The sequence below is a fragment of the Vombatus ursinus genome, unplaced genomic scaffold, assembly GCF_900497805.2.
Source record: "Vombatus ursinus unplaced genomic scaffold, bare-nosed wombat genome assembly UNPS02014772.1, whole genome shotgun sequence".
NCBI lineage: Eukaryota > Metazoa > Chordata > Mammalia > Diprotodontia > Vombatidae > Vombatus > Vombatus ursinus.
This window is the reverse complement of record NW_020954550.1, coordinates 14676267-14701168: the sequence shown is the minus strand read 5'-3', so window position 1 is coordinate 14701168 and position 24902 is coordinate 14676267. Positions and strand designations below refer to the sequence as shown.

Sequence of the window (24902 nt, the reverse complement as noted above, 5' to 3'; positions counted from 1 at the left end):
TTGGAAATATGCTAAATGTGCTCCCACTTACTTAAGCCTATTATGTACATCTTCCATTGCTCTCTCTGGGAGAACTTAAAGGGATGGGGTTTATATGCAGGGTACACTATACAGTTTCCCAAGTCCAATTCATCCGATTCTCTTGCTTCAATTCTGGCCCCAGCTAATTCGCCATTCGCAGCTCCTGTTCTAGATATATTCACTCATGTGTTAATTCGGTAGACTGATTATCCAAATGTATATTTGGGACAATAGTAATTTTTCACCTTTTTTTTTTTATTTGTATGTTAGTTTGGCTAGACTGACCTCTTGAGTAATAATGGATTTCATTGAAGAGTTCCTTTGATATTCTGAGGATTGATGCCATCAGCACAATATTACTTGCAAACAGGAGCATTAGCGAACTTTAGCATTTGTAGGAAGGTATTTATTAAGAGCTTATTATGTGCCTGACACTGTGCGAATTGCTGGTGATAGAAAGACAAGAATAGGCTGTGGACTCAAGGAGCTCACATTCCTAATGGGGAACATAACATGTAAATAAATACGTGTGAATGAGAGAATACGGCGTTTCTCAGAAGTCTTAGTGCAGTTTTAATCTTTAATAACTTCAGAAATATAAAGACTACAAACTTATAAAAACATTAAAAGCTTTATTTAGATTTTTAAAATGTTAATATTTCTTATTAAAATTTAACATAACTACTATTTTGTGCTATAAATCACTCTAGTCCATTTTCAAACTTGGTTAAAAACTCTCATCAGCTGTTGTTCAGTTACTGACAGGATTGCATTTGTAATTCTAGCCTTAAGATAATTCAGAGAACATGGTTTTGTTACATATATGGGAATTTTGATGTGACCTCACAAGACCAACATGTCAAGGCAAGAGGACCTCCTTTACTGATCCAAAGGGTCTGACAAAATGTCATTCAGAAACTCACATGTGAAATGCGTGATGATAATGTGCCCCATCTTGTTAAAAATTAAAATTTTTATTATTCAAAATTCACTACCAAGTAAGTGTAAAAGAAATTTGAATAATTAAGATTGCAAATGATGTTTTTTTGTTAGTTGGTATCAAAGCCTGGAACATAGTAAGTACTTAATAAATGTTTATTGACTGACTGGCAACTAAAACATTTTGGTATGCCATGTATGGTATATGGAATAGATGGAAGATTATCTCAGAGGAAGTAACTGCAGTTGAGGGGGGTGGAGAAGGGAAGAAAGGCTCCCTGTAAAAGACAGTATTTGAGATGATTCTTGAAGGCAGTCTGGAGTACCAAAGAGGAAGTGAAGAGGGAGCGACTTCTATGAGTGAGGGACAGCCAGACGAAGCCTAGAGGTGGATGTGAGGAATAGTAAGTGGACTGATGTAACTGGATAGGGGAATGTGTGGAGGGAAGTGAGGTATTGGAAGTCTGGAAAGATAGAAAGGAGCCGGGTTACAAAGACCTTTAAATGTCAAACACATGGCTTTATGTTTGATCCTGGAATTAATAGAGTCAGTAATTACAGATTCCTCATTGATGACTGTTTAGGGGTAATGATATCACATGGAATTTTTTTACCTTTTGGCATTATCTTCTTTCCAAAATATCTATAAAATGATCCTTCAATGCTTTCAGATTTTCCAGGTGTGTGCTTAGTCTGGTCCAGCCAGTCTTCTTGCCTTTGAATTTTTATGTGCCATGAACCCAAGACATTGACCTCATTATTTGCTTCCCAACTGCTCTCCTGGACTTCATGATCTTCAGAAATGCATCATCCTACAAGGTGATATCAACTCAGAACCTCACACCTCCCCAGCACCCCTACCCCTGGGCTTCTCCTCCCTGTGATTGGAGAGATGGAGGGTGGACTTTGGAGAGTGCCTCTCAGATCCTACGCCGGTTTAGGAGGGTGCACAGGACAGGCATTTCATCAATTTCCAGACTGATTAAAGGACTTTATCATGCTCGGAGCTGAGTACCTGCCCCCAGCCCCTTTAGCTTTTCTGTTTTTTAAATGTTATTTTCCGGCATTAAATTTTGAACTCCTTTCTTTGCGTTCCTAGTGCTTAGCACAGTGACTGGCACATAGTACGCACTTAATAAGTGTTTATTGACTACGACTCTCCATTTCTACTTCCTCATATATCATATCAGGGTATGAGGTTTTAATCCAAATATGATTGTTCCACAGTGATTGATGATTAAAAACTGTTATAGAAATGTTATATCTGCTTCATTTTCTGTTACTTTGTTGTCTTTCTGCCAATTTCATGTATGAATACCTATCACTTAGTTACGTATTGCACTAGCTTTCTACAGACTTTTTTCCTCCATTTCTGCTACTTTTATGAGGTGATAGGACTTATAGCCTTTTTCCATCCTTTTTCATAATATTTTACAAATGAGTTTGTATTTTCAAGTTGAGTTGCTCTTGGCAACCATGTCTCAGTGGCACGGAGCTCAAGTGTTTGCTGGTTAAGGCCTCCTTATTGTGGAGTGAAACAGTGTAGTATGTATTTTATCTTCATGTGAATAACTGTAATGTCTACCCCAAGAATGAACATTATAAAATGTCTAAGACTGCTTCATTGTCACACGAAGAATGTGGGTATTTTTTCTCGGTGGAACAGATGTAGTCAGTTACATTTAGTGTGTAGTGGCAAATACTAGCCTACCTGCTGGCCAGTTTGTCTAGGGGGGGAAAAAGAGTGGCACAGTTAATGAGAGGAAAATCAGGTAGAATAATAGCTAGTCTTTTACTAATAATCATGACTCACACCACAAATTTAAATGGTGGTGTGGTTTGTGTTTATATGACTTTCTTCTGGGTCTCAGTGCTGTTGAGATGAAAAGTAGTGTAGATATTTAAAAATTTTTTTGAGGGGAAAAAGCAGCATGCATAATATATTCATTTACCCTTTGCTGCTCTTCCTTGCCTATGATATTTTTATTCTAACACAGGAGGTGAAAATATATATCTGGGTACTAATCTACCAGACCCTCAATCACATTCATAATTTCTGATGTTATTTCTCACTTCTATTTTCAAAAGAAGAATGACTGACCAGTCACGTTTTCACTACTTTCCATGTACCTATCTGTAGCAGCTACTTCTTCCTTTTAATACTAATTTTAATCTGTTTTCAGCTTAGATACTTAAAAAGGACATGCTTGTTAGAATTGTGTACAGAATAAGAGTAAATAGTCTTTCAGTGTCTTAGAATCTATAGTTGGTAGGAAGGTTAAATGGAATTTAGAACTCCCAATGTGTTCGTTTCTTCAGTTTTGTTATAGCAAAAGACTGAAAACCAGTAGAATCTTACTTTCTTTTGTACGGAGAATGAGCTGTTATTGATAGGTAAGGAAGAAAATCTCTTAAAAGTGATTGGGTCATTTTGTTTGCATTTAGAATGACTTTTTAAATTTTAGGCTTACAGTTTAATCCTTTGTGGCACAGGGAAGGAATGATTAGGTAGCTGACAAGTGTCCATAATTGTCTACAAATGTCCACAAATTTGGGGGCTATATTTCTTAATCAAGGGCATATATGAATGAGGGTGGTAAGAGGAAGACGTGGGCAAGAAGGGAGTATATACTGACTTAATCTTCCCTTTCTGTATTTAAGCCAGTGGTAGCCAGTATTGTCCCTTTTGAACCTGGAGTTTAGTGAATGAGGAAGGGACATGCCATTTTGGAAAGGTTTGCTAACTTCTGGAATGTTCAGTAGTTACTTATTGAGTATTATTTTTCTCCTATATCCTGAAATTGGTTTAAGGGATTCCATGTCACTTAATTTGGAGGAAGTAGAACTGTATATCAATAGGTGATTATTTCTAAGGTTAATCTATTGGTTTAACAGAATCTTAGAATATTGGCAGTGTAAAATTTGAACTGCAAATTTTAACTATCTGCCACCTTGCTAAAAACATAGAACCTATGGTCTGCATTGATTAAATAAAGATTCAACTCTTTTTAAAAGACAGTGTAAAGCAGTAGATGATTTCTGTGAATTAGGTTAATGGGTCATAGCCTGCTGATTCTGTGTATTGAAGAAGAAAAAAAGGAACAACAAAATATGTTTCCTTCTATCTGACAGATATTGAGCTTATGAACACTTGGTTCAAATTTTACCCATTTGTTCTGTCCAATTCTAATGTATGAGATTATTAGTAAAATGTATGCAAAAAATGTCACATGCTTGCTTTTACGATTCCTTACCTAGGCTTTGCTTCTTTTTGGCAGTACGCTATGATGTTGGTGGAGTAGATTTTAATTTTGGATAGGACATTGGATCTTGCATATCCTGAAAATAGCTTAAATACTTAGTGTTCATGGTTTCCCATCTCTCATTCATGAACAATTTTGTACATATGCTATAACGTGAAAGATACCAAAATGTAGTTTATTCTAAATGGAAGAAGATTGTGACATGTTAATCAGGCATAATTCTTAAACATATGAAACAAAAACTCTTACTTGCTATTTAGAGTTTCATTATGAGGAAAAAAAAACAGATAAGCTATAAACATTTTTGCTTACAACCTAATAAAAGTGATGGAAGTTAAGAAGGCTGTGCAGTGCAGTATATACACGTTTGTCTTGAATCTAGGAGACTTGTAACCTGGCCTATGGCATGTATATATACATAAATACACATTTGTAAAGTATTATATATACTACTTCCCTCAGAGAATAATGATTTGGAAGAGACTTTGTAAGCCTTAGAGCACTTTATTAAACTATATTAGGAATTAATAATTTAATAATAAAATATATATTTATATAGCACTTTTAAAGTTTGCAAAATATATACACATTTTATTTTTTAAGAAAAAGTACAATTAATATTGTTAGTGGTAGAGTTGGGTGGTGCAGTGGATAGGCCAGGAAGACCTGAGTTAAAATCTGGCCTCAGACGTAGCTGTGTGAACCTGTGCAAGTCACTTCACCTCTAGCACCTACCTCCCAGTTCTGAGGATCAAATGAGATATTTGTAAAGTGCTTAGCATAGGCCTGGCACCTAACTTAATAAATCTCTCTCTCTCTCTCTCTCTCTCTCTCTCTCCCTCCCTCCCCTTCCCTCCCTCCCTCCTTCCTCTTTCCTTCTTTTCCTTTTTTGAGTCTAACCTGATAAGGTGGATTTTTCCTGAAGACTGCCAGTTGAGGAAATGCACCATTTTATGATATGTGATCTGATATGTGATATGTGATATGTGATATGAATCTTAGTTTGACTGATGACAATCCATGAGAGTGACACTTTTGTTGATGAGTCAATAAAGTCCTTAATGAATGTATCCATTTTGGTTTATTTCTACTTTTTTCAAGCTACATGTATGACAGTATTTTACCCATCTATACCTGCAATACTGTGGCATAGTGGGAGAGCACTGAGGATGTGTTCAGGAGCAACTGTGCCTAGATCTCGAGCCTAATTAACTTTATGACATGAATGTGGCACTTAATCTCTCTGATATTCAGTTTTCTCCTCTGTAAAATGGGGAGAGTTACTTAGCTCCATTTGTTCCTCTATTACTATATAAGGTTAATTAAATAAGCTTAATGTTTGTAAAGTGCTTTGTAAACTTTTAAGTGCTGTATGAATATTAGTTATTTTTATATGCCTACACTAATGCCTCATTGTGGTATCGAAGTGGGTTCTCAAAGGCTCTGCGGGTACAGTACAAGCCCTGGCTGGTTCCACCAAGCTGGAAAGGCTTCACGTTCCGGCAATACACTGGAGAGGCCATCATGAGGAGGCTAGTCACTTGGAAATGAATTCTTTGGTCATAGCAACCCATGAAACAACAACAAATACAAAATGGTCCCTAGTTGTGTGAAGGAATCCCCTCCTTTTGAATTGAAAGTAACAAAATGAAAGAAAAGGGGACATGGAGAGCTAAGAATCACAGTTTTTAGACCTTGTATAAACATTAACTTAGCTTTTGGCACACTAAATGTGAGATCCTTATCCAGATAACACTTAAAGAAGTGAATTGTATTAATCTTGATATTCTTGCTATAAATAAAACCAAATGACAGAAGGAAACTGTAGCTAAATGTAAAGCTGGTGTACTAGATTTACTTGTACAGACAAATGAAGGAAGTGGTGGCATGGGTTTTATCATGCATCCAAATGGCAACAAAAAACATAATTTTGTGGGGCATTTGGTCATTTGATGTTGCAGTGTTCATAATAGGTATTTGCAAAAAAAAAAAAAAAGCTGCCATGAAAATAATTGCAGCTTATGCACAAACATGTATTGCAGATGAAAAGACTATACAAATTACTTTTTAAAAAATCATTACATTTTTTGTTATTGTAAACTTAACAAACAAATATATTCATATCCCAAACCAGAAAGGATTATATCCAAAATAATGAATTCATTATGGCTGTTTAAAAGATCATGCAAAACAAGTCAACATAGTCTTTGATATATAATGACTTTCAGTACGAAGGTGGGAATAAGTGAAGATAGCAAAAAATGTTGGAAAATAGGGGTCTCGAATAAGGAATGAAATGGACCATTCACAAGATTGCTAATACTACTCACTGGCTTCTTGCCTAAAAATCATTATTAATATTTTCTTCAAGAAAAGAATTGGAAGATGCTGAACATCTTGAGCACCAAAGAGTATTTGCTTTTAATTGATTATGTTGTAATAGGAATGGATTTATTCACCACTCATATGGACATCATTCCAGGATTAGATTAACGTCTGTTTAGAGTATAAGTATGTGTGACAAAAAGTGGGATAGGGATGAAAAAAGACAAAGACACTGACACCAATAATACTGTACAGAAGTTTTAACTTATCTCAACAAATTGCCATAATGCGGAGACAAAAAGGACCTTTTCAGGCACATGTTGGTAAGTATTTTACTTAACTTTCCAAAGCAAAGCTGGCCAAGAGCAACATTGGTTTAGAATACAAACTCATGGTAAAGTCTTATGGAGAAAAAGATTGGATGATTGTGAGCAGTATCCCTTCACAAAATTGAAAGGAGAGAGAAAAAGTAAATGTAAAGGAAGTTTAGTGAGAGACCCAACTGTGTAAGTCACATCAAGGACATTTAAGGATGAAATTGGGATAATGACAAAGAAACATGGACGAAGGCCTGCAAAGATTCTTATAATAGTTTATTCACTATTAAGGAAAGTAGAGCCACCACAGTTACATTCTTAGTATTACAGCTTTGAGTGTTAGAGAAAGTAGAAATGTTGTTAAAGAGACCTAGTTGGGAAAACTAGATTAAATATACATGAAGGAGACCCATACTGGAGGAGACACACTGTTAAGGACATTGAGAGATTTCATAAGGTATCTGAAGAAGGTGATGATACCAAATATGTGGGGGAAAAAAATCTTGAACTTTATCAGTATTCGTGAAAGGTTGACTGAGGAACATCAGTTGTTTGATTGTATGCCTTGTTTATTAATATACCTTTTTATTTTTATAATATTTATGATGTACATACCCAGTAAAGGCAGTTATGAGGAAGATGTTAGTAGGGCACAGGCAAGTTTTTGTAAGTGATATTACCTTGTAACACCTATCTTTTGACTAAATGATATAGTGAATGCAAGATCTCACTGTGACTTTTTTTTTTTACTCTAAAAGATCTTTTGATTCAGCAGAGTTATAACATGCCTCTTTTACAACAAGGTATCTTCCACATATATATCAAAATTTTGCAAGACTTCTTGAATGATATGCCATCATAGATAAACCATATTCAGCAGCCTTCTGATTATTAGTATCAGTTGAGGTACAAAACAGAGACAGATGTTTGCCAAAGGTGTTTGCTCTGGTCATTGAGAAGTTCCAGCATAAAATCCAAGGTAAAGAGGGAATCTTTATGTCTAGTGAGGCCCTTCAGGTGCTCTTGTTTGCAGATGACATTGTACTGGTTGCATCAAATTCCAGAACATCTCAGAGCCTCTGAGACACCATCCATAACCACTTGAGAATTTGCAGGAAAAGACAAGTGAATGAATCGTATTTATTGTCCAGACTATGTCTTACACTTAGAAATCCTATAGAGCTTTGCCCATCAGTATGTGTGTATGTGTATATACATATATGGATACCATGAACAGATACTGCCAATGGACTATAAATTGGGTTCAGAATTAAACAGGAGTAAGAGACTGGGCTAGATTGCTTCAGGGAAATTGCATAGCTTCTCCATTGGCCACAAATTTCTTCCTGATGTTAAGGTCTCTCTTTTTAATACCAATATTCTCTTCTAATGTTGTGTGATTGTAAGTTATGGAAAACTATGGCCCCTGAAGATTGAAAATTGAGTACCATCAGAGGGCAATGGAGTGGTTCATGGTAGGTGTGAGCAGGCTTTAACGGTGATTAAGGAATTATGAACAACTAGAGTCAAGAAAGTCGTCAAAGAAATGTATTATGGAAAAAGAAAATGGGATGTTCTCCAGAATATCTGGTGTACCCTGTGATGAAGTTATGGGAGGATATGGACAAGAGTTATTTAGGATGGGTAGGCACAGATGGATTGTGTTCTACATCATTGGAGAGAATGTCTGCATCAGAGATATATTGCATATCTAAGTCAGTACTTGGAAGTATTTTTATTATTTACTCAGCTATCCTGCAAACTTATATGTGTAGCAGATAGTGGAGAGACATCAAGTAAGCAAAAGAATGTGTGTCTGAGCAGTGAAAATAAATGTCACAAATTTTACTCATAGGCAAGTTCTTCAGATTCTTGCTTAGTCTATTTGTATTTCCCCTTTACCCTTTACACAATTACAGCAAACTAGATTTTTTGTTTTCTAAACCCACAACAAATTCAAAGTAATGTATTAAAGGTAAAGGAGGAGGCAGTAACAGGTAGATGTACTTATGACAGCTGTAAATAGTGATACCCGAGTGCAGAATGAGACAGTTTTTGGACATGCATCTGTTTTGCTTGATTGCATATTTGATACAAGGACTTTTCTTATTTTCTTCCATGGGAGGTGAGAGGGGGGAGTCTAAAATTTAAAAAAGTGATATCCTGACAGAAAATAAATCATTGAAATCATAAAAAGTGAATAACAGAACTTAAAAAGCATGGCAGTCTGTAGCCCTCCTATGTAGTAACAAATAATTCCACAAACTATAGTAGACTTTGAGGGCATCACTGGTAATACAGTATAATACAATAAATACAATAGTTCATACTCAGTGATGACCACTGATAATCAGGAAAAGATTAAATAAATTATTTTCCATAGATTCTATAGAGAATTCCATGTATTCTATTTCACGTATTCTACAGAAAGTTATATGATACATTTCAGAAAGATTTCTATCAATTTTTTTAAAAAGTTTTTGTGCTCAACAAGGTAAATAAATTTGCTATTTTTCTGAAAACTCTGGAATGATTCAGAGGTATAGGATGCTTTCTTTCCTGGATACTCTCCCTTTTCTGCATTTTTGTGTTACTGGTCTCCCTTAGTTTTCCTCATATGTGATAGCTGCTTCTCTGTCTCCTTTGATGGATTATCAATCCACATCCATGTCTTTTAATTCTGGATGTACCCCAGGACTGTCTCCTGAGCCCTCTTTGTTCTTTACTCTAGATTTTCTTACTCACTACTTCCCATAAGTTTATTTATCATTTCTCTGCAGATGTCTACCAGATCTATATATCCAGCCACAGTCTCTCTCCTGAGCTGCGTTCACATGTCATTAACTATTTATTGGATGTTTTAAACTGGATGTCCCATAGGCATCTCAAAACCAGCATGTTCCAAACAACTTATCTTCTCCCCCACACACCCTTCTTCTAAATTCCTTATTTATGACTTTCAAGTGTCCTAGCTTTTCCACTTTAGAACTTCACTGTCACCTCCAATCATTTGCCATATTTTAGCATTTCTACCTCTTTTACAACTCTTGCTTAAGTTCCCTTATCTCCACTCACCCAGCCACCACCCAGACCCTTATCAGCTCATAGCATTCTAATAAACTTGTAATTGGTCTCCCTGCCTTAAGTGTCTACCTGTTCCAATTCACCCTATTCTATCCATAGTTACTAAGATGATTTTCCTAAGCAGGTCTGACCCTAGCACTCTATTATTATTATTTTGTATTTATGTTAATTTTAGTTTATCAAGTAATAAAACTCCAGTGGCACTCCATCACATCTAGAATCAAAAGTAAGCTCCTTTGTTTACCATTCAAATCTCTTTAAAACACAGCCCCAACTTAACCTTTTAGGCTTTGTTACATATTTTTCTTCTTCCCGCACTTCATGCTCTAGCTGAACTAGTTTTCTCATTGTTCTTCATGCATGATGTTTCATCTCCTGCCTTGTATCTTTGCTCTTGGCTGTTCTATATCTGGAATACTCTTTCTTGCCTTAATCTTTTATAATGTCTAGTTTTCTTCAAGATTCAGGTCAAGCATTTCCTTGGGTGCGAAAAGCCTTTCCAGAACTCTCCAGGTGCCAATGTCCTCCTGTCCAAAAGTTTTACTGTTGTCTTTATATTCCCAGCCTCTAGCACAGTCCCTGGTACATGGTAAGCACTTGATAAAATATTTGTTGATGGATTTTCACATTGCCAAGGTTTTAATATACGAAATGAAGATTTTATTTTATTTTTTTATTAAAAAAAAATTTTTTTTAAGAAATTAAGATTTTAGCCTAGGAATGAAAGCTTATTACTTAATTAGTTTTTACACTTCCTTTTTAGCTCATTAGAATTGAAGCCTGGTTATTTTATTTTATGGTTGTTGAGTGTTTATTGAAGGCACACTGTGTTATACAGAATATATACCCCACTTTGTGATTTTACTAGTTTTTATCAAGTTAAGTTCTCTTCTCTCCATTATTGAAAAATCATGTCACCATTCACTTCTTTCAGGAAGCCTGTCTGATCCCACTGCAAGTCCTCTAATGCACAATCTGAGGGAAAGGCTTTCATTTGTCTGTCTACTCTACAGAAACATATACCAGGAGCATAGCTAAGTTCCTGGTGACTGCAGTTAGGCACATCATTTTTCTCTAACTAAAAGAATGTATTTTAAAGAAGTTTTGTTTTTGCACATGTGTGTTTGGCAGTAGGTCACATTAGTGTCATCCCCTTACTTCTTTGACATGCTTGACATTTCCCTAATAGAGGCTCTTTCTTTAAGCTGGCTCTGAGGCCAGGCATGGTGGTGCCCACTTGTAATCCCAGCTACCAGGGAAGCTGAGGCTAGCTGATCTCTTAAGCTCCCAGGGGGTTTCAAACTACAGTGGGCTATACAGATCAGATGTCTGCTCAAAGGTTGGCATCAGTGTGGCGGGCCCCAGGTTGCTTGAAGAGCGGTTGCCATGTCCAGATCCGAAAACAGCAAAAGGAACAGGACAAAGCTCCTTTGCCAGTTAGTAGTGGGATTGGGCCTTTGAGGAGCCTTTGCTTTTTAAGGCCCTACCTCTAAGCAAGATATTCCCATTTTTCAAAAGGTGTTGATTAATTCTATTATGTGGCTATTTACATGGATTAATGATCTTTAAAGCCTTTTCTGAGTAGGTGTTCAGTGATAAATAGTGTTAAATTTTAATTATTTACATTTTTATATCCTTATCCACAACAAATGGTAAAACTTTTGCCCATATTAATTTTCAGTCAATAGTTAATGTTTTTTCCATACTTCCCAGCTGCTTATCATGTGAACAGCTGACAAAAACCTCAAGAGACTTTCCAGTAAGGTGAGCTGGGTGTTGGAACTGGACAAAAGGCTTTGGTGTAGAAATAGAGCCTTAACAAAGGGAGCACATGTAAAGGCAGCTGGAAATATGAGTTCTCTAAATCCAAAATATGTTTTGTGATTCTTAAGTTTCTAAAACATATGTTCTTTAAAAGAAAACACAAATAAGTTGATGTTTCCATTACATTTAACCCATGATTCCTTTTAAATATGTACTCATTTGTTTTTAAAGTTTTCCATTATTTTTACCATTTCGGTTTCCTCGATTTACTTTAATGGCACTATTTTTTTTTTTTTGACCAAAAAGTTGTGACTTAAGAATTTTTTCAGTTCTCACCGACAAGGCTCAGTCATGCACACTGTATGTACTTCAGTCACAAAGATCCTTTTTGGGAATCCTTTCTTAGATGCTCCTTTTCTTATCCTTCTCTTCTCCCCCTCCCCCACCCCAGTAATAGAATAACCTTGGTGAAAGGTGCTAAACAAAATAGAGATATTATTTGCTCTCAGTGAGGATTTACCTCTATCTCCTTTCATGCTTTTATGTATGTGAGAAACAACCTCCCACATCACATCTACCAGAGTCCATTATTGAAAATTTAAGATTTTTTTTATTCTACTGTAAATTAGCAAATGTTCAACTGGAGGAGGAAAAGTTCAATTAGTTGTTCTACCCCCACCCACCTTAGCAATGTAGGCAACTCTTTTTCACTTGCATATTTTCATTTGTGTAATTTCCTTGGGCCATGTCTTATATATGTGTTATTTTTAATATTAGTATTTATGTGATTATATAGTTTCCTGATATAAGTACTATACTGTTCAAAAGTAATAGGCTATTTAAAAATAGTAAAATTAAATATAAGGATAAAATAAAGATTTGGATCTTTGACCATTTCTTGGAATATATATATGTACATACATATTCCTAAAATGAAAATTATTTTTCAGTTAAATGAGATAATAAGTAGAGTGGAAGTCCATATCACCCAGAACGTTGACACAACATTTGCAATATTCATTAAAAGGAAATTCAAAATAAATTTTATTAATTACCTGTTAATTTACCTGGTTCAAACATGGCCCTTCCCTCCCACCTACTTCACTTCTCCATTATATTTCTTCCATTTTTATTTTGTGTTAAGATAGAGGTGATAGCAAAAATAACATGTTTACATATTGGGCTACTTCTTTTAAGGGCATAATGAAAAACAAAATGTTAGTTAAAGAGTTCACAGTTGACCTGTGTAAGTCTCTTAGAACTCAGAATGAAGTGAAACAGAAATTTCTAATTAAAAAAAAATATTGAATCCTAGTTGACAAGAGTTGGGTTTGACTGTATGGCTGAAATAACAATTCCAGGTATCTGTTTCTTCCCCCTGTTTGTCCCTATTCCCCTGGCTTCATCTCTCTGTGACCAAGGAAGATTTGGTGTATTGTCTCGGCCGCATTGTTCTGCCCAGGGGAAGTTCAGGTCAAATGATGGCCTGAATGGTGAGACCTGTTGGTTGATGAAACTGTCACTAATTTGAGAGTCAGGATATGTTTTTAATGCCAGTGTAGACAGATAAGTAAATATATTTTCATAGCATTCCTCCTTCCTTTTTACTCTCCTTATTCCTTTCTATTTTTGGTGCACTTTAGCTCTGCTTAAGTAGTTTGTTTTATTGTGAAAATAGTCTTGGGAGGTCTAAACATATTAAAGAAAGAAGCAAAAAGTAGGAAATAAATTGGTTTATTTCCTAACTATAACATACTATTTTGTTATCTTCTTGCTTGGTGTGTACAGAATATACCTAAATAATCTTTTGAGCAGAAAAGAATGAAAGTGTGACAATTCACCCCCCTCCCCCCATATAAGGCAAAAACAAATAAGCCAACTAACCTAAGGGTGCCCTAAAGTCTTTTTAAAGGCATACTTGGTTCTGTGAAATTTGGAGGAGGAGCACGCTTAACCCCAGTGCAGCAGTCTGTTCAAGGGGGTAGGAGATTGGGGCACAGAGAATGGTAGCTGTATCTTGTTACTAGTGATAGTCTGGACCAGACTGAGTGAGGGCCACTTTTATGTTGTCTCATAGACATCTAAAGAGTGTTAATTAATTACTTGACTTTTAAACCCATGATTATTTCCTTTTCCACAAGTATTCGAAAAGATCTATAGAGACAAAGTATTGGTTTTTATTTCTTGTCTGATTGATACCTTATTTTCTGTAGCTAGTCATTTGCGATCAATACTTACCCAGTCAGGTTTCCAACTAGTTGACCTATGGCCTAGTTTGTGTAGGCAGTTTATGTCAGCGGAGATGGAATTTGTTGGTGTCTTACGAGATTGAGTGTTGTGGTTCATTTGGTTACCTGCTAAACTTATAGAAACAATTTATGAATAAGATTCCTAATTCCTTTGCAGAGATATAGGGTGACAATTTTGTAATTTGCTGAGTGTTTGGGTTCTAAATACTGCTCAAAACTAGATTTTACCTCTAGACTGCTCTTTCATTTTTGTTTTTGTTTTTGTTTTTTTAGGCAGTTGGGGTTAAGTGACTTGCCCAGGGTCACACAGCTAGTAAGTGTCAAGTGTTTGGTATGAGGCCGGATTTGAACTGAGGTCCTCCTGACTTTAGGGCTGATGCTCTATCCACTGTGCCACCTAGCTGCCCCTAGACTGCTCTTTCAATCTCAAATCAGTGTGTTATTATTCTGTGGCAAGTAAAGATTTGTAAATATGCTCTTGCCCACTAATAGACATGTCTCCAGTTCCACTGATTCCGAGGATATTATGCCATAGTGATGAGAAATTGAAAGATTTGGGGCAGGGAGAAGAAGGCACAGTACATCATAAATCTTTGAGATGGCATTGTTTATGTCTCTGGAACATACTTTAGGGAGAGATAGAATTTTAGAAGGAAGACTTTTTGGGCAGACCCTTATACATTCTGTGACATACTCAAGGACAGTTCCTTTGAAATGCATTTGAATACCTATTTACGTGATGTATTTCTTGTAGATATAATCCTTTTCTCAACTTAACTATGAGAAGAAGGAAATGAAAAAGCTTGTGATTAATTAAGTTTTTTTAAGCAATAAAGACATTTAATGATATAACTATAATAATATTGCAACAGAATCCCCCCCCCAACAAACCTTGAGTTCACTACCACAAATTGTACACACTGATGTGACAAATAGATTTGCATAGGAATCACACTGGGACATGCGTGTGGAGAATATGTATAGCCAGAGAACATTCACAGAAGCGCACACATGCCAGGAATATTTGTGACCAGGGAATGCTCTTGGAGGAGCAAGTCATGCCCCTGATAATGCAAAACTGGTAGTATTTCCTGACATCTGTAACCAGGTATCACACTTTGTTAATCTTTGCCCTGAACTGAGCCCCATCTCCTCCCTGCTAGGCATCTTTACATCAGTGGGACTTCAGCACTCCTGCTGCCTTCAGAGTCACCTAAAACCTTGTGTCATATTCACTAGTAATTCTTTGATTAGGTAAGTCTGTTCTCTGAAGGGAGGGCTTACAGATCTTTATTTCATTGTTTTTTAAAAATTATTTTTCAGTTAACAAGCATTTATTTTTTTTCCCATCAGACCTACCTCTACCCATTGGGGGAAAAAAAAACCCTACATGTATTTATTAAGTGCCTTCTCTGTGCTCGGCACTGGGTGTATAAGCATAAAGAATGAAACTATTTTCACAGAGAGCAAATCTATTGGGGAAGATGAAAAGTACACATACAAAAATGCATCAAGTAAATACAAATTAGTTAAATGCAAGGTAATTTGGGAGGAGGACATCTGTGGCCTGTTTTAACCCCCTTGATGACGACACTGATGTATTCTTGATGAGGAACATGCAGGGTTGTGGATTATATTTGAATGTCTTATATATACTTTGACCTTAATATGAGAAAATTTTCATGTATTCTTTGGTCTGGAAACAAAAAAAAAAACATGTCTTTTGGCTAATGTGGAATGTTTCTCTAGCATAAGATATTATGGAATGAGACATCAGTAAAGCATTTAGCATAGTGCCCGACACATAATAAGCGCCTAATAAATGCTTGTTCCCTTTCCTGTTTCCTAGAAAATAGCTGTTAGTGATCTATCTTGGGAGCATCCTACAACAGGAGAATGAATTACATGTCTCTCTCCCACCTTTGTTGTCATAATGCAACCTTTTCTACTCTTTTCATTCCCCTCCTTCTTAATGTTCAATATTGGGAAGGTTGTATACCATCTTTAGGATTGCTTACCATGTTTTTCCAAAGATTGCTTTTTTAGGGTTAATTATTATATTTATAAAAGTTAAAAGAACTAACATCTTGATTCATTTTCTTAGGACATTTATAAGGGAAAAAAATCACCACAATTCCTCAGTAAGTGTCCCAAACAGATTCTTTAATATCATCCCCTCCATCCCCTACCCCCAGCTCCCTAAGGAATAATCTGTTGGTACTACTCTTAAATTTGCACTGAGGAATTCTCTCAGGTCTGTTCCAACCCTGAATAGATATATGTTGGTCCCATTGAAGTCCAAGTGTGTGTGTGTATGTATTTAGAAAACTCATAATGAGTGAAATCTTCTCGTGTAGTCATTGTCAAATGCATGTAAACATAGCCATCAGTGCTTTTCAAACTTTTGCCAAAGTCCTTTGACAGTAAACCAAATTATACCTATCTCCTTTAATTTCAAACATGCCTTTCCACAGATGATGTTGTTTTACCTTCAATTCTTACTGCTTTTTTTTTTAAAAAGTAGTACATAACATATTCCTTCAAAGAAAATACAAGAAGCTTTTGGAAATTTGTCAAAGGTACCGGCAGCTAGGTGGTGCAGTGGATAGAGCATCGCCCTGGATTCAGGAGGACCTGAATCAAATCTGGCCTCAGACCCATAACACTTACTAGCTGTGTGACCCTGGGCAAGTAAGTCACTTAACCCCATTGCCTAACCCCTCCTCCCCCCAAAAAAAACCCAAACCAAGATTTGTCAAAGGTACTCTGAGCATTATATGTGATGTTCTCTATATGCAGAGACTCTACCATGCAGTTCCCCCCGCCCCCCACCGGACCTTTAAAGGAATCGGCACGAAGTCATAGAGGTTCTTTTGAGGTAGTAAGGTTGAAAAGCATTGAAGGTGTTCAAACAAGCCAGAAAATTAGAGGTCAGGGATACTATAAAAACGGTTAGGTGTTTATAGGTCTGTACTTTTTAAGCTGGAAAAAACCTTTTTAGAGACTTAAGTAATTTAGCCCCCTCATTTTGCATGTGTCTGTTTAGTGTACCCATTTTCAGGGGCACACCCCTGCCTTCCTGGCATCCCTATTTATGTGTTGTTTTCCCTCTTAGGATGTGGGCAGAGACTAGCTTGCTTGCTTGTACTTATATCCCCAGTACTTAACACAATGCCCAGTGCATAGTAATCTCTTGATACCCCCTACCCTGACCCATGTCTGTCTTTCTCTGTCTTTAGTGATTTGTTGGTCCAGTAAAATAAGGAAGAAATAAGGATAGAAATTACATCTCTTTTTAAAATTCTGATTTATTATACAGCATATATATCTTAGCAACACAGTGACTTTAAAATACAAATGCTGTCAACTTAAAATCTTAGGCACTTACCTTTGTTCTATGAATTCTCCCTGTTTATTCTGAAGGAATTGAGAAGATTGGAGAAGCAAGTGATGGTGGGAATTGAGTGAGCCACACTGACGCCATCCTGTGACTCAGTTCTGGAGCTAACTCAGTTCCCTTTCTATTCAGTTACGGGTCTAGTCCAATTTCTGTCTTCTGAGAATCAATTATGGGAATTGTGAGAAAACCTTATTGCCTTGTTTGAACCTAGCCCTGTGTGGCTGGGAAGCTTGATCACTCCTACCTGCTACTTTGAGACCCTTAACTAAGGACTTAGATTATGCTGACCAGAAATCCAGTTGATTAATCCAATCCAAAGATTGATGCAAGAAGTTTTCTCGCAATTACACATCACAGGGAACTCATATGTCTTATCTGAAAACTGGTCCTATACTGATCAGTTACTGTTTTCATATTCCTTTGATTGTTTACGGACATGTGGTGGCGGGGAGGGGATAGGAAACTTCTTTTTCTGATTTCAGGGAATTGCACCTGTTTGCTTTCCCCCTCCCAACTTGGAAAGGCCTTAATCTTTCCTCTAGATTACCTGGAGTTTAATCTAGATTACTAGAACTCAGATTACCTAATATTGTATTCTGGTTAATTGGTTTTTTAATTAATTGGTCTTATTTGATTGTTTTTAATGTATAAACATCTGCCTATCCTCTGTATTCAGTGTCCAACCCTAAGCAGAGAAAGAGGCCTGGTCCCAATTTATTAGGCCATTGGCATACATTGCTTAATAAATTTTTTTGTGTTTTTTATTTTTATTTTTTTTAAATTAACTTATTTTGATTTATCAACAATCACTTACATATGCTTTTGAGTTTAAAATTTTTCTCCCCGTCCCTCCCCACTACCCTCCCCAAGATGGTGTACAATCTGATATAAGCTGTACATATACATTCCTATTAAACATACTTTCACATTAGTGATGTTGTAAGTAAGAATTAGAACCAATAGGAGGAACCACCAGAAAGAGGAAACAAAACTCAACAGAAGAAAAAAAAATAGTAAATAATATGCTTCGATCTGCATTCAGACTCCATAGTTCTTTCTTTGGTTGTGGATAGCATTTTCCATCACGAGGCCTTTGGAGATATCTTAGATCCTTGTATTGCTTTGTATTGTATTAATTTTATCAATATTAGTCATAGCACAACATGGATGTTATTGTGTGCAACGTTCTCTTGGTTCTGCTCCCTTAACTCATTGCTTAATAAATTGAAAAGGAAAATTGAAAAATTGAAAAAAATTTGAGCTTGGAAGCTCAAACTTTTGTTTACTCAATCATTTCATCTTTTATCTGCCACAATTCCCAATAATTGTAGTGTAAATAGCATTACTACTCCCATTCAGACAGTGCATTGAAATCCTTTTTTTTTTGTAGGAAGATGATGTAGTTAGTGTATTTTCACCTTTCTTCTTTAGGTGGTTCAGTGTCTTGAGCGTTTGATTTGGAGCAATACCATTGCACAACAGTAAATTCCATACTTAGAGAATGTTATCATTGTATGCATTGTTTTCTTAGTTTTGGTCATTTCTCTATGCATCAATGCATAACGTTCTTACCAGTTTTCTCTTAAATTGTCTATTTCATCATTTCTTACGGCATAATGTTCCAATATATTCATATATCACAATTTGTCTAGTCATTCCCCTAGTAGGACAGCCCATTAATTTCCAATTTTTGGCTGCCATGAAAAGAGCTGCGATACATATTTTTATACATATGCATCTTTTCCCTCTTTCTTTGATTTCTTTGAGGTGCAGGCTTAGTTGTCTAAAAGGTATGTGTGCACCGTTGGATTAATTTCTAGTGATAGTCTCAAATTGTTGTCCAGAGCAGCCGGACCAATTCACAGCTCCATGAACAGTACAAGTCCACCTGTTTTCTTGCAACCCTTTTGATAATTACCATTTTCCTCTTATGTCACCTTTTCCAGTCTGCTGGGTGTGAAGCAAAATCTCAAAGTTGCTTTAATTTGTGTTTCTCTAGAAATTAGCTTTCAAAGAAGAAAGTATAGTGAATACACTATCATCTTGCTGCTAAAAAAGCGTTTCAAAGCACTGCCTTAATGGGGTAGGACTGTTGTTTATATTACTGTTATTGAGAATGAATGGTAATAATCTGCTGTCTAGAACAAAAGGTGGAAAATCTCACTCAATCAGTGCATATGCTGAAAAAGATAAGCAAATGGAACAACGAATATCAGAACAGAATCAAAAGGTAGCAAAACTAGAAAAACTCTAGAGGCTTAAGGTCAAGCAGCTGGTCTCGAAAAAAAGAGTTCAGCAAGACAATCTGAAATTATTGTTCTTTAAGAAAAATGGTAAAGGAATATATGGAGAGCGTCCCCCCATTGTCACTTGTAATCGAAACCAGATTTGAAGAACATAATTCCTTTTGTAGAAATTTTGTGTTTTATAGTATAGCCATGTGTGAGATTATGTATTTTACCTGATTTTAAGTAGAGTAAAACCTTGTTTATTTTGAACACTCAGGAAATGAGTCATTTTGGATAGCTCAGGGCTTTTAAGCCCTTTGAGCCCTAAAATTTCAAAATGTGCTTCCATTTTAGATGGAAATCATTTGAAAATGTGTTGTACACTCCCCTGTCTTATTGAACAGACTATATAGAAAACAATTGTGGTAGGAATGGCACCTGTTTTATGTAGATAACTTACTAAAACAACTTGAACTTTTCTTGACGAAAGAGGGTCATTCTGAATATCAGGTATTGTACTCTGTTGAGAGCTGTTTTGTTCCTGTGCTAACTGGCCTGTAGTTGCTGACTTTGAATTCTTATGTTTGCTTTCTGTAGTTTTTATTTATGTCTAGTCCCTTGTTATAAAAGCTGTGTAGTTATCACTTTTTGGTGCTCACAGCATGTCTTTCTGTAGCAGTGTTCTCTAATTTGCGGCTTCTAATTTCTTTTGAAAAAATTTTCATCTTTCATCGATACTTTTTGTTTTTCCATCACATTCATTTCTGAGTGTTTCCCTTTCTCTTTTACATTATTAGAGACATAGCCTTTTTTTTTAAACAAAGATTAAAAAAGGAAGAGCAAGAAGAGGCAGTTCAGCAAGACTTTTAACATCAATTTTGTCCAACAATATATACAGTATTACATATCCATAGGCCTCCACCTTTGTAATGAAGTACTTCCTAATTTCCTGTGAACTTTAAACCAAGTAATCAAGCATGTCAGAAACACATATAGGGAAGGAATAAATAGGTGCTGAGTGAATGCTGAGAGCACGGGCATGAGCTTCCATGCATGGACATCAATTTTGGCTGAATACTTGTTGGGGTTTTTCTTTCATCTTGTTTGTTTTACAGATAGGTATGTTGATATTCTTCAGAATTAATTGTTTTTTCAAACAATAAAATATCAGCCTAGTCAGTTTCCTTTGCAAACAAATGAGGATGTCCAAGCAGTATATCCTGGCCTTGGTTTTAGCAAAGACTTGGGTTCCTGTTAAAGCAGTGACACATACTAGTTGCATGATTGTAGGCAGTCAGAGCTCCCAGGAAATTCTATAAGACTATAAATTACACCTCAGTTGCTGATCTGTGCCGGTGGAGGGAATTTCCACACCAGGTTTCTTTACTCCGGTGAAATCAAAGGTCCATACTCTTTCCTCCACTTCCCCCAAAGATTGTAGCATTATTATAGGATTTTACAGTATTCAGAATACTTTTGCATAGCTGGAGAAATTAATAAGTAATATAAAATTTAGTCACATCCCAAATGCTTTATTTCAGAAACTTACAGTTACTTCAGTGAATCTGTGATTTCATCCAGCTGTCTTCTCAGATTGTTTGATTGGTGTCTCTGTTTTTTGATATATCTGCCTCAGAAACTCTAGCCAACCTGCTGGAGTCCTTTCTCTAGGTGTCTTGAAATTTTGTACAAAATAAATACGTAATGATTGGGGTTGGGGAGTACTAACAGCTGGGGTAAGTAGGAAAGGCCTCTTGAAGGAGGTGCTACTAGAGATGAGAGCATGGAGGGGGAGCACAAGATTTCAAGGGATAGCATTCTCATTTAAATTTTATAAAATAAGAGAATAGGTATATGGATCAGTAGTTATTGATGTATTTTTTTTTTTTTAGGCAATTGGGGTTAAGTGACTTGGCCAGGGTCACACAGCTAGTAAGTGTCAAGTGTTTGGTCTGAGGCTGGATTTGAACTGAGGTCCTCCTGACTTCAGGGCCACTGCTCTATCCACTGCACCACCTACCTGCCCTGTTATTGATGTATTCTTGATGCATTTATTTTTATATCAGTAATAGCATTCATAATTTTTTCCCTTTCTTTTGATACCTCCCCTTCTTTAAGATAATTTTTGTTAAATAATTCCTCAGTGCTTTCAAGATTTGTCTTTAGCAGAGATTTCCTTTGTATGTACTTGGTCTGGTCCAGCTGTTATTTTCAGTTTTATCTGGAATAGAAAGTGTGAGAACCTTGGGAGAAAGTGAACTTTCCATCTTTGAACTTGTGATAGAGGTGAGGATAGTGGGCCTTGTGTTGTTTGCACGCTAAATTCGGAGTGAACATATTTTCAAGGATTCAGAGAAAGGTAGGATCCCATGAAGTAAAATTCTGTAGGAGATGTCAGGCCAGAGTGAATGGGGAACATTTAACTGAAAGAACTGAATTCTAAACAGTTCTTTCCATCTCAGATGTAATGAATACTAAAAATGAAATATTCCTCTGATTTTTGAATGATAAATTCAACATCATTGCAAAGATGCCTTTTCCTAGGAAAAAAAAATTGAAATCTTCAGTACTAGGAAAAAACATCGGATTTGGAGAAATAACTAGATTACAACTAGTTAATGCCATTGGATTTGGAGAAATAATTTGGATTTAAATAAAATGCAATATGAACATTGTGTATATAATATGTTTATTATATACTATGAAGTATAGATAAAGTGAAACATTCTTCTAATTTTTGAACTGTAAATTAAGTATCACTGTGATGTTACTTTTACTAGGAAAATGATGAAAACCTTCATAACTAGGAAAATTTATAATTTAAACCCACTGGATTTAGGGAAATTGATTTAAATAAAATGCAATACAATCATTATATATTACATGTGTATGTATGTACATATGTTTATGTACATACGTATGCACATATTTATGTATACATACATACGCATATATATTCTGTACTTGTCATTTCATTAGTACAGGGGAGTTCTCTGATGAGGAAACTCCTTCAATCAATGCAGATTTGCAGCTGTACTCAGCAGCTTCCAATCTTGGAGAATTGCCTGGGCCTCTACGAGATTGTGAATTGGCCAGGGTCACCCAATATTTGTTGCAAGTAGGACTTGAACCCAGGTCCTTCTAATTCTAAGTTTAGCTCTCTGTTCACTATAGCATACTGCCACTGTGAAAACTATCCAGAAAAGTGGGGAACCAATGGATTTCACAGAGGAGTTACTTGATTATCTGTCTTGCTCCAAGGAGAAAGTTGTTGTTTTTGTTGTTAACATGATCTTTGACATTTTATATTTAAAAAAAAAAGTTGCTGGTTCTGATGCGATGGGAATCTTCTGAAGTTGTGTGAACCTAAGCAGAGTAGTGAAGCCAGCTGCCAGCAACAATTAAGGCTTTGTTCACTCAGAAAGCACCAAGAGAGGTAGGGGCTCTTTGGAAAAGACTAGAAACAATAGAAAGTTATATTAATACTCCCTGGCCCTTTTTTTCCCCGCCCTCTTTTATGCATGTCTCAGGGGAAAAAAAAGTACTTGCTGAAATCTGTGTAGCTGGGAATTTAAGCAGTAAGTAACATCTGTTGGGTCCCCACTGTGTGGGCAAAGAGCTGAATAGCCCTGGCTACCCTGTTCCGGTTCCAATTGTCCCTTGGAGACCATAGGCTCATTTCCCTTGTGACAACTAGGTTCACTAGGGAAGAATGCACTATAAGGTTCCCATTTAACAGTGAACATAACTTTCCCTGAGGGAATTTAAGTGGAGAGACAAGGGGTTTTGTAGACCAGTGTTGCTAGGTGCTTACTGGTGAGAAAAGGAAGAATGACCTTGAGCATTCAGAGGGCTGTAGGAGATTGACTTGTGTGGCATTCTACTCTCCCCCCCTTCACTTGTAGTTTCTCCTCCCTCCTCCCCCCCCAAAAAAAACCCAGAAAAGAAAAAAATTCAACAAACATTTGAAACAAAGAATTCAGTTCAATAAGAAAACCAGTTTCCATCAGTTAAAGATGTCTTGATAGAAAAGCCCATAGTTTGACATTTTGCTCCTACGGTCTACAGTTGTAGATTTGTTACGTTCTTGCATGATACTTAGATGATTAAATTACTGAATAAGACTGTAATTTTCTTTTAACCTATAGAAGTTTTCCTTATCTGTCTTTTACCCAGAACAGATTACTCGGAGCATCTTCAAGTTTCTTGGTTTACTTCTGTCTTTAAGATTGAGGCAAAAATGGCATTCTCTTCTACTTTTTCTAGAATACATCAACACTACTACTTGATTAGTTATGCAAAGGTTGGTTTTGAGCATAGGGAGGCATTTCTTCCCTAGGGCATGAGTATTCTTCCTTTGGGATACTTACCAACCACACTGAATTAGATAGAGAAACTGGGAATGAAACTTGTGATTGTAAAACAGCGCCTAAGTCTATTAGACTGGCCATTGGTTGAATCTTTAATAGAAAAACATGTTTGGTATAAATGTAGGATTGTGTTTAAACCTTTTGATATTTACTGTAGTTATATAAGTGGCTTATTTTTTTAAAATTTCTAATTAAATTTTATTTTTTAAATTGAAAATTAGTCCCCTTCTTCCCCCTTCCATTGATAAAGCAAGGGGAAAAAAACCTGTTAAAAATATTTATAGTCAAGAAAAACAAATTCCCACATGGGTCATGCTAAAAAACAGTCTCAGTCTATACTCTTGGGACCATCACTTCTCTTTCAGGATGTGGGTAGTATATTTCATCGTGAATTCTTTGGAACTGTAGTTGGTCATTGCATTGATTAACTTTTCTAAACCTTTTAAAGTTTGTATTGACCAATATTGTTATTCTATAAATACTTCTGGTTCAGTTCACTTTACTGTGCATCAGTTCATATAAGTCTTCCCAGGTTTCTGTAAAACCATCTGTTTCATTATTTCTTACAGCACAACAATTTTCCATCACATTCATATACCATAGCTTTTCATCTGTTTTCCAGTTAATGGGCACTTTCTCAATTTCCAGTACTTTGCCACTATTAAAAGAGCTGCTGTCTCTCTCTCTCTCTCTCTGTCTCTCTGTCTCTCTCAGTGTCTCTCTGTCTCTCTCGTACTTTTCTGACTTCTTTAATCTCTTTAGGGGTATGGACTAAGTTTAGTAGCTTTTGGGCATAGTTTAAAATTACTTTGAAGAATGGCTAGCCAGTTGACATCTGTACCAGTAGAGTGCATTAATGTACCTGTTTTGCCACAGCATCTGCAGCATTTATCATTTTCTTTCTTTCTTTCTTTCTTTCTTTCTTTCTTTCTTTCTTTCTTT

At 36.1% G+C, this 24902-nt stretch overlaps 1 protein-coding gene across 1 annotated transcript in view; it reads left to right on the top strand.

Annotated features, from left to right (window-relative positions):
* The window catches only part of ZSWIM6 (zinc finger SWIM-type containing 6), a 209084-nt gene that overhangs the window by 53745 nt on the left and 130437 nt on the right, over positions 1-24902 (top strand). The gene's annotated exons all lie outside the window — the stretch shown is intronic.